Source organism: Biomphalaria glabrata, chromosome 9 (assembly GCF_947242115.1).
Source record: "Biomphalaria glabrata chromosome 9, xgBioGlab47.1, whole genome shotgun sequence".
NCBI lineage: Eukaryota > Metazoa > Mollusca > Gastropoda > Planorbidae > Biomphalaria > Biomphalaria glabrata.
In genome coordinates, this window is record NC_074719.1 from 25,267,935 (window position 1) to 25,278,829 (window position 10,895).

At 41.6% G+C, this 10,895-nt stretch overlaps 1 protein-coding gene across 3 annotated transcripts in view; it reads right to left on the bottom strand.

Moving 5' to 3' along the window:
* Positions 1-3,922: 3,922 nt before the first annotated feature.
* The window catches only part of LOC106074983 (fatty acid-binding protein, heart-like), an 80,019-nt gene continuing 73,046 nt past the window's right edge, over positions 3,923-10,895 (bottom strand). For all 3 annotated transcript variants that reach the window (XM_056040462.1, XM_056040461.1, XM_056040460.1), the window contains one exon: positions 3,923-5,509. The gene's annotated coding sequence lies outside the window, so the exon portion shown is untranslated. The remainder of the gene's footprint in view (positions 5,510-10,895) is intronic.

Consider the following 10,895-nt stretch of genomic DNA (forward strand, 5'->3'; position numbering starts at 1 on the left):
TTTGCTTTGATTTTGTTTATTTTAGGTGAGATTTTAAGACTAAACTACCACTTGCCCAAGCACAGCAAACGAGGTTTTGAGTTTAAAACCCCTACCAACTTAAACCCCCTACCAGGGGTTTTCGCAGTTAAATTCCCCTCTTCTATAACACAAAAGAAAACGACAATCCCCCAAATTTCACGAGCACAGTTAAGGAAGATTTTGATTTTTAAACCCCCTCCAAAATTTACGATAAACCCCCTCTTCAATATAAAAAAAGAAAATTACACACTCAAAATTCTATGAGCGTAGCCAAAGAGGTTTTGAGGTAACCCCCACCCCCTCTTCAGTAGGGTTTGAAGCTAAAAAATACCTTTTCAATATAAAAAAAAAAAGTAAATTACGAACTCAAAATGTTATGAGCGTAGTTTTGAATTTACCCCCCCCCCCTTTTTTTTTCAGCTGGGTTTGAAGGTAAAAAAATACCTCTTGAATGTTAAAAACAAAGCAAATTATACACTCAAAATTCTATGAGTGTAGTCAAAGGGGTTTTGAGTTTAAACTCCCCTCCAGTGGAGATTGAGGCTTAAAAATATCTCTTCAATATAAAAAAAGCAAATTACACACTCTAAAATCTATGAGCGTAGCCAAACAGGTTTTGAGTTTAAACCCCCCGCTAGCGGGGTTTGTAGCTAAAAAATACATCTTCAATGTAAAAAAACCCCCAGTAGATTACGCATTCAAAATACATGAACGTTGCCAAAAGGAGTTTTGAGTTTAAACTCCCCTTCAGAAGGTTTTGATGCTAAAAAATACCTCTTCAATATAAAAAAAGCAAATTACACACTAAAATTATTTGAGCGTAGCCAATCCAATTGGGGGTTTTGAGTTTAAACTCCTCTCCTATAGATGGCTTTTTAAAAAGTTTAAAAGCCCTCCAGATGGTTTTGAGTTTAAGATCCCCCTACAGAGCATTTTGAGGTGGAAAACCTCTATCTTCAATATTATTCTAAAGCAAACTACATTTACCAATTCATTGACCGTAGCTAAATGGGGTTTTGATTTAAAAAAAACAAAAAAACTCCAGAGATTTTTTAGTTTTAAACCCCCAACAGATGATTTTGACGATAAAACTTCCCTTTTCGATATAAAATCTAATGCAAACTACAGTCACCTAATTCCAAGAGCGTGTTCAAGAGAGGTTACATATTTCTACCAGTGGCGGGGCTCCATTAATAGAGTGCAGTGAATAGTCATATGTGCCGAAATTGAAAAACACTAAATGTGGCTCAACAAAGATGGCTAAGACAGGTTTTAGGAGTCACTTTTAGAGATCGGGTCTAAATCAAGGAAATCCTATGCCGAACTGGGAGTCGACCCCGAAGTAAGATTGTGACAGAGCGTCGCATGAGGTTTGCGGGACATGTTCTCTGACAAAATGAATTACGCATAATAAGAGTTGCGATGACATCCTAGTACAACTTGGCGCCACACTTTCATGGAGATCCTCAGAGCAAGTGGGAAGAGGCTTCAGACATTACCAGTGACAGATTTTTGCGGAAACAGCTTGACGGCAAATGCGCCGAACGGCGCGGGAGGGTCTAAGTCAGTAAGAATAGCACATTAGGTTTTTGAAATAAACCTTTCTAATAGCAGTAAAATGCACAGCAGATACCTCAGAATATGTATTTTGTTGGCTTTCAAAACCAGAAATAGTGCTTGGCGGCGGGGCTTTCTGGTAATGGCGAGGAGTCTACAATTTTTCCACTAACTCCAGGAAGAACCTATTTTAGGGCACAATAAACGTCTTCTGAAAGAATGAAGGGTCAGAATGTAATAAAGATTATGTACACACACACACACACATACATATAGATATTTTTTTGCGGTGGGGGGGGGGGGGGCGGCGGGGGGGGGGGGAGAAAAAAATCCCCCCCCCAAACCCCCCCGAAAATAAATCCTGGCTAAGCCCATGATATATATATATATATATATAATAGAGAGAGAAAAAAAAATATATATATATATATATCATGGAGGGGGGTTTAAACTCAAAAAACCCCTTGGCTGTGCTGGGGTAAGTGATGTTTTAGTATTAAAATATCACCTAAAATAAACAAAATCAAAGCAAAAAATCAGTCACTAAATTCCGATCCCATTTCGGGGGGCGGGGGGGGGCTATATATATAATACGTAATTAATCTTTATTACATTAAGTCCCTTGCACTTGTATCCTAGATTAGGTTCTTTCTAGAATTAGTGGAGCGACAGTAGACTCCCCTCCCTAGCCAGCCATGGAAGCGCCGTGAGCGTCCCAGTGGGGCCCGATGCGGATCATCGGCGAAAAGCCTTATTTTCTTTATTTAAAAGTAAAAACAAAGGCATATTCTGAGGTGTCTACAGTGTATTATCCTGCTATTCTTCTATTGAAAAATTGTAGGTGAAATATCAAATCTGCTATTCACTGCATGTGACATTATTCCTTCAAGAATGTTAATGTTAACTAACACTTGGCACATCTATGTCTAGATCTAAATGGTTATAATTAGAATATTTTAAAGTCTAGTAGATTTATACATTTACTTTAACCAGGATTTTTTTCTGGGGGGGGGGGGAGATGGGGCGAGAAAAAAAAATGTCCCTATTTTTAAAATCCAACATTTGTGAGTGATTAAGAGGAAACATAATCGCTCTATAAGTTGTGTAAAGTAAGTATTGACTTATTTCTTTTAAAAGTATTTCTTAAAATGTTGTTCTTGTTTAATCCACTGTGCGTTGATCAGTGAAAACTTGAAATGTTGTCAACGCAAAAAAAAAAATACATAAATAAATAAGTTAAAAAGCTGTAGGGCCCCTACTACAAAGTTTTTCAGCGCAGCTTTGAATAGAAGATAGACTCCCCGCAGTAATAAAGAATTTGTCACAGCTTTGAATATAAGAAAACTTTGTCTGAATAAGAAGGAGGTTGTCACAGCTTTGAATATAAGAAAACATTGTCTGAATAAGGAGGTTGTCAAAAAGCGTTAAAACTTTCTTCTTTATCTATGAGTCACTTTGTGTATTTGAAGCAGAGAATAGGAACAATGGCTGGATATATAGGCCAGTGCTGTTAACAACAGGAAGAAAGCCGGACACTTTGTCAATGAGGCCATTGGCTGCCGGACGGATATCATGACCTCCATAAAGTATGACGTGTCCATATCTTTGTCGTGCAGCAAGTTACAATCAAACAGTGCCCGTTTTTTTAAATTTCTTTCCGAATCTTCTTCTAGTGTCCAACATTCACATGCTTGTGGTCATTCTCAAAGAGTATATCAATCCGATCTTTAAACTTCGGCTTTTTCTGTATCCATCCTTACAAATTATCTGGACCTTCGTGTAATATTAGTGTGAAATTAATCTGACACCATAGCTTCTTACTGTTTGAATATCTTAATACTTTCTGGTTTCTCATAATTAATGTAAATGTCCCGAGGCTCTACCTGCTATTGGTCTTAATCTGTATTAGTTTGCACACCACAACCTCTGGGCTATTGTCGATACGCATCAAATTAAATCACACTATCTGCTGTAGAGGTCCTAGCTGATCATTTAAAAGTTAGATGATTATGTCTGCAAATCTAAATTTATACATTTTCCACCGCCGATGCTTAGGATTTGTTAAAGCCTTATAAGCTTTATCATTTCTTACAAGGACATTGAATGAATTAAGACCAAGTCAACAGCTTTCTGACACTTAAGTTTAAAACTTTCCTTGTGTATTGTGTAGAGTATCTGGATTCATTGTAGTGCCTTTTTATTCATGTTGATTTTCTTATCGTGATTCTGATTGTTCCAAGCGATATTGTGTTATATAATAATTTTAAAAAGCGCTGTTCACAAACCTAATGTAGGCTCATAATGACAAAATGAACATGACTAAATGAAATAAGAATAAAAGAAATAACTTCACAGTTTTATTACAAGAGCCAGACATCAAATGTACATAGTTGACAACTCAACGTTCAATGATATAGGCATTTCAATAAGTCCTTTGACTAGAACACACATCCTTAGAGTTTTAATGAACATTCAATAGAATAATCACATTGACCATTGTAATATACCATCTACTGATCTGATGTTGTTCATACTGGAATAGTCAATCACCGATAATAAGCCAAGAAGCAAAATAGGGGGGGGGGGGAATTAACAAATCAAATAAGAGTGCACATTAATTTGAGAGAAATCTTAATATAGTCATTACACAGAGCTGTGTCCAGTACTATAAACACAGTCTTATTGGTACTAAAGACACAATAAGATTCATAGTTGTTAAGTTCAGACTAGTACAGAGTCACAAATGATTGAATTTTAAATTCTGATTCTACTTTTAGCAACAAAGAAGTTACATATTAACAAGCAAAATATTTTAAAAAATACTTTTTTTTAAAAAACAAAGCAAGGTTTAAATCCCTTTTTCAAGATAAAAACATTAATTAAATACCATTAACTGATTACCTAATTGGCTGCTTTTTTTATTGATTCATGTATTGTCATGAACTATTGATAATTATTTAAATGTTTTAACTTGATCCGAGAATGGGAAGTGGGAAATAAATCGCGGACAAGATTTCTACCAGACAGACTGACGGACAGACAGACGAAGTAAGTTAATGTAAGCTTTGTAAAGAAATGTATCCTTCATATGTTGCCAACGTTTTTATGTATTCATTTGAGTAGTTATTGTTTCGTCATCTTAATTCTGAAGTGTTCCCACTGAAATAACGGAGAAGACATTGTTCATTAGATACACACTGTCTGCATTAACATCCAACTCAGATAGACATAGACAGCTCCTGATAAGGCAACAGTGTCACATTGAACGACATTTGACTTCTCTGAGTACAGCCCAAAGTACAATTAAAGACAACAAGTTCTTAGGCAGGGGTATTAGGTAATACTTTATCGTCAAGATGTCAGTAGGATACAAACTATTCTAAAGTTTATAACAAGAAAAATAACAAACAAAACACAAATTATAACCGGAATTACAACGTATACAGACATTGATAATTTATTATAATGGTATTAATTTTGTATAAATCGTTTTATGATTGATAAATTTGATACAAATCTTTACTTGAGTTTAATTTACAGAATCTTTATACTCAAGAAAAGGTAATCTAAGGAGATTCAACGAAGTCGTAACAGGTTAGGTCATAATACATTGGCTCGTGTGTGTCTAGATGTTTGGGTGGTTAGGAATGACATGTATTGAGCTGGACCGCACATAGTCACAATTACACAAACATCGACTCAGTAAAGAATACATCACAACTGTAATCTATCATTGTAGTCTTACATCTCACATCTGTAATCTCTCATTGTAGTCTTACATCTCACATCTGTAGGCTCTCAGGGTAGTCTTACACGTCAATCTGTAGACCCTTATTGTAGTCTTACACGTCATATCTGTAGACCCTTGTAGTAATTTTACACGTCAATCTGTAGGCTCTCAGGGTAGTATTACACGTCACATCTGTAGTCCCTGTGACAAGTCAAAAACTCGCTGTCAGAGTCACTCTAAATTATCACAGCATTAATTATTATTTTTCATTATTTATTTATTTTATTTCAATTATTTCCCCGTCCTAACCCCAATTTCTTCACCCGCGCCACCTTTTCCGCTCCAGGCTGGACTTAGTTGACCACCTTGGAGATAGCTAAGGCGCGTCCTTTCATTTATCTGCCCTTGATCGGGGAAAGGTAGACACGCAATCTCTTTTGTCTTGCCCGCCGGATGTCTGAAGGACGGTCGCGGTTGACCCCCACCTTGGTTTGAATGCAAGCTAATCCTTCTCCCCCCCCCCCCTTCTCTCACGTCTCTCTTTGATCTAAGGGATTACCCTGGTCAACATACCGCGTGATACACCAAGGTGCGTCGCTTGTCGGACTTCACCCACGTGTAAGCTAATTCTTAGCCTAGTACATTTCCGGTGTCCGCCCACACTTTTCAGGCATATATATATAGTAAACCAACTCAAGTCAGACCCTCTCTTTCTCATTCGAGCTGAGCTATCGAGTCTGGACTATATCACTTACTCTTTCTCCTAGAGGAATACCTGGTGGTAAGCCGAACTTAATCACAAGTTCCATCTTATTTACTCTGTGTATATTTCCATGGATTTTATCATGTGTATTTTGCTTAGTTCATTTATATTTAATTAGTGCATTGTGTATTTCTCACTGGCGTAAGTAGAAAACATAAACTTGTGCTATGTATTTATTTATGTATTGCATTAATCTATTAATGCTACGTTGCTCAATTGATCGTTGATGCAACCATGTATATATTTGTACATCTTATTTTATTTCTTTTATCTCGGTTGACAGCCTTGATAATCTTACTAGCGCACTGGTACTGCGTCTAGAAAAGAGATATGAATTATCTTCCCTGTAATGGATTATCTCCCCTTTACTCATTTTACTCTTATAAGGGTTACCCCGCTTGAACGGACACACTCTACATTCAAGCACGCTCCATTGTTCTCGACCCACGGTCATATGTAAACAAATCGTTTGGGTCGCTGACCACCGCCCTCCCCCCCCCCCCCCTTTTCCTTCTTTACCCACCTGTGTTGTTTATTTGAGATTATTATTTCCCCTTCTATGTACATTTTTACATTATTACGTTCTCTTTTATGTACGTTTTTATATTGCTACTATCTGCCGTCTAGTTTCCAAATCCCATTTGTCATCATCTCCCTTTTATGCTCTAAAGCAATTTTACCAATCTGACGAATGCACCTCAGTCGAGGGCATCGATAAGATGTATGAGAGACATGTCCTAACTTGTCTTTATTTATCCGCAGCCTCCCTCAGGTGTCTGCCTATTTATCGGATTACTTACCTGCCTATTTGCCGCTTAGGGTCTACTCGACACTACTCAACTATTTACCTGCCTATTTGTTTGATATCAAGAATCACCTACTATCTATGTGCTTAGTGCTATTCAGCACTGCACTTGCCTACTGAGATCTACTCAACTCTACCACTTGGCGCTATCGGCATTGCCCGCCTATTCGACAGCCCACCTGTCAAGCTATTAGGTGCGACGTCCCTATAGACCAGATCTGTGTGAGACGTCATAGCTACGCCAACCCTCTGCAACTCACTGGACATATCCTGTCAACTACGCTGCCCACGGCAGATCAGCTCTGCCCGCAGTATCCTTGTGCCCACGGTAGCCGGCCACCCGCCCTACTGTGCCCACTACAGATATTAGATTTTGGGGATTGAGACTCCACAAGAACTATATCACCGGCGTCCCTCTATCCGCTAGAGCGCCACCTCCAGCTGCAGAACCTCAAGCCAGGACACAGCCAGCTGCGACATCAACAGGAATACCAGCTAAGTCAGAGGACAAAGTGACATACTCTTATTAGGTGCTACAGTGATGATCAAAATACCTTACTAATTAGAGATAGATGCAAACCCTCCCCTTTTTATTCTTATATGTATATTTATGTAAATAAATATCCTTTATTTTAACTTTTGTATCTATCTTTCATTGCCTTGTCTCGTTGCGTGTCTGCTCCCGATTCATATGCTGATAAGTGGGGGTGTGATAGCTTTAAAAATAATCATCCCCTAGACATAAAACGTGCCAAACACACGTCACATTTCCCCACCTGTCACATTTTGGCGAGCCCGTCCGTGGATTTAACCCATCTTTACAGCAGGCACGAACAGGCAGCAATAACTAAATTCCATATCAATTTTTTTCTAAGAATATTTATAAGTATCATCACTTCGCATTTTCAAGAGTGTCACTTCTGTCATATTTTATATTTTATATTTATTGCATTTTATTTGTAATATTTCATTGCAGGAATTTGTGATTAACATAGGCAGACACCACATTCCTTTAGCACTCTTTCCTATAACCGGCGACTCACTTTCGCTAACCCACTTTCTTTAGTTCTAGCTCGACCCTATTATCCATTCTATCTGCCCCTCCACCATCCTAGTACCTCTCATTACCCACCCCTCATCATTATGGCCAGCGGCACTCGCTCCAAGACTGAACCTGACCGCAAGCAGCGGATAGCAGATATCATGGATGAGGCTAAATTGTTTAGCGACGCAGAGCAGAATGAATACATTAAGGGACGACTTGCTGCTCTTGATAGAGAGGAACAGGAAAAACATGCAAGGGAGCATGAGCTAGCAATGAAGGAAAAGGATAATGAAATAGCTATTGCTAGAGAAAGAAAGGAAGCTGAAATAGCCATTGCTAAAGAAGTCACAGAGCGAGAAAGAGAAAAAGAGCAACAAATTACAGCGAGAGAAAAGATAGCCGCGGACAAAGAAAACGAGGCCGCCCGCCACGCTTCTTCCGAGTCACGCCCGGCTAGCCCAGCCTCCTTTCAAAGTTCCTTGAACGGTCTACCCCACATGCCAATGGAGCACTTTGACGACAAGACAGAGAACATCGAAGTTTATCTTGTCCGCTTTGAGGAAGTAGCACGCTTTTACGGTCTGCCAGAGGAGAAATGGTGCTTCCGGCTATCCCAATGCCTCCGAGGCAAAGCCTACGAAGTTTACTCCAAACTTCCCTCCGGCCAGCGAGAAGATTACGCAGCCCTCAAGCAGGCGCTGCTGATCCAGTTCGAGCTGACTGCCGAGGCCTACCACAAAAAGTTCAGAGGGTCACGCCTCGAACGCAGAGAGACCTACGGCAACCTCTGCGAAAGGCTGGACAAGTACCTTGTCAGGTGGCACGCTCTCAGCCAATTGCCAGAGACTTTTGATGGCCTAGCATGCCTCATACTCTCTGAGCAGCTGTTAGAATGCATGTCCCCAGAGGTCAGAGTTTATGTCAAGGAGCAACAAGCAACTGCACCCGCTGACATAGCTTCCGCCGCTGACCGGTACTTGAACGCCCGAAAGGACTTAAAAGGCAAGGCTACCGCGACAGACCAGCAAACAGACCAACCAACTTCTCCTGCTCAGTCCAACCTTGCTCCCAAAACTCCCCAGCCCAACCAGGCACCAGGCCGGCAATCATCCCCTCATAACTACAATAACCGCCCCAACCACCAGTCTCGCTATAACCAGTCCAACTACTCTCAGCGTGACTTACGTCATAGCGCGCGTGACAGTAGACCCACCCCACAACGGCAGCAGCAGGCCCCACGGACCCTATCTACGGTGACGCCAGTCTCTCAACCCTCCGCGATCGATCCTTCTGACCAACCGGAGGAGGACACATACTTCGTCTCCACGATGGCCGTGGCTCCTCAACCTACTGCCTTTGATCTCGGCCAACCAGAACTCCCACCAGTGCTACCTCACCCCATCTCCTCTCCTCCGGGAGTAGAGAACATTCTGGCCAACGGTGTTGAAGTCTTGGGCCTATACGACTCAGGTTGTTCGTTTGGCGCGGTAATCAATAGGGCGCTGATTGACCCATCGGATCTCACTGGTGGAACAGTGACAATCCAGTCTATAGACCGTGGCACTCCTCCGCAGGTTCTACCTGTCGCGAGGGTACACGTGGAGTGCAGATACGTACATGGCACCATTGATGCCGCCGTCATGGACACGCCAGTGTATGATTTCATTCTAGGCTCCAAATATGTCCCTCTTGGAGTAGTCCATAAGCCATACTTCTCTCTGCCCGTCGGTAGATCGACGAAGCAGAAACGTGGCAGCAACCAGCAGGTTGGAAGCCCTGGTCGCCACACTAACACGCCTAGTCCCGACTCATCAGCGAATCTCAAACCACTCCACCCTGGCATTGACACTGCTAGGAAGTCACGAGTTAAAGTGTGCCCGCGCACTCGTGAGGATCTACTTGACCCAGGCTACTCCGCCAAAATTAAACGACATTCCTCTGACATTGACAGTGTCAGAATGCCCCGAGGTAAGATGAACCCTTGCTCTCGCGGACTCACTCCTCTTCATGGCTTTTCAGCCACCATTCCGAATCAACCTCCCCCTGGCATTGATAGTGTCAGGAAGTCACGAGGTAAGCCGAACCCTCGCGCTCGTGAAAACACTTTTAACCATGGCCCCTCGGCCACCAATCGTTATCAACCCCGCCCTGGCATTGACCATGTCAGGAAGCCACGACGTAAGCCAAATTATAGCACTCGTGGGGACGTTCTCGAGCAGAACTCCACATTCTTTATCAGGCCACTCTTCCCTGACATTGATCGTGTCAGACGATACCGAGGTAAGCTGACTACTTACTCTCGTAAAGAAGCGCCTCACAGCGGCTTCGGAGGTAAGCCCCAACGTGCACACGTGCCTTGGGCACCCCGCCTAAGCCCCAATCACACTCCCCAATCCGCCCCAGGAAGGAATTATTACACACCCAATCGCCCAATCTACTCTCCCGAGCAACCCCAAATGTTTCACCCAGGTGACTACATACTCAGGGACGGAAAGTAGACCACGGACAGACTTGGACAGACTCTCCTCCTGGCATGGATACCCCTTTATTTTCCAGATTTTTTTTTTAATGCTGTGATAACAACTGATCTTAAAGTTAGAGTGACATCAGTCTGCTCGCACTTTATGGATCTTTCTGCGATAGATCCATCTTGGCGGCGGCGTATGTGACAAGTCAAAAACTCGCTGTCAGAGTCACTCTAAATTATCACAGCATTAATTATTATTTTTCATTATTTATTTATTTTATTTCAATTATTTCCCCGTCCTAACCCCAATTTCTTCACCCGCGCCACCTTTTCCGCTCCAGGCTGGACTTAGTTGACCACCTTGGAGATAGCTAAGGCGCGTCCTTTCATTTATCTGCCCTTGATCGGGGAAAGGTAGACACGCAATCTCTTTTGTCTTGCCCGCCGGATGTCTGAAGGACGGTCGCGGTTGACCCCCACCTTGGTTTGAATGCAAGCTAATCCTTC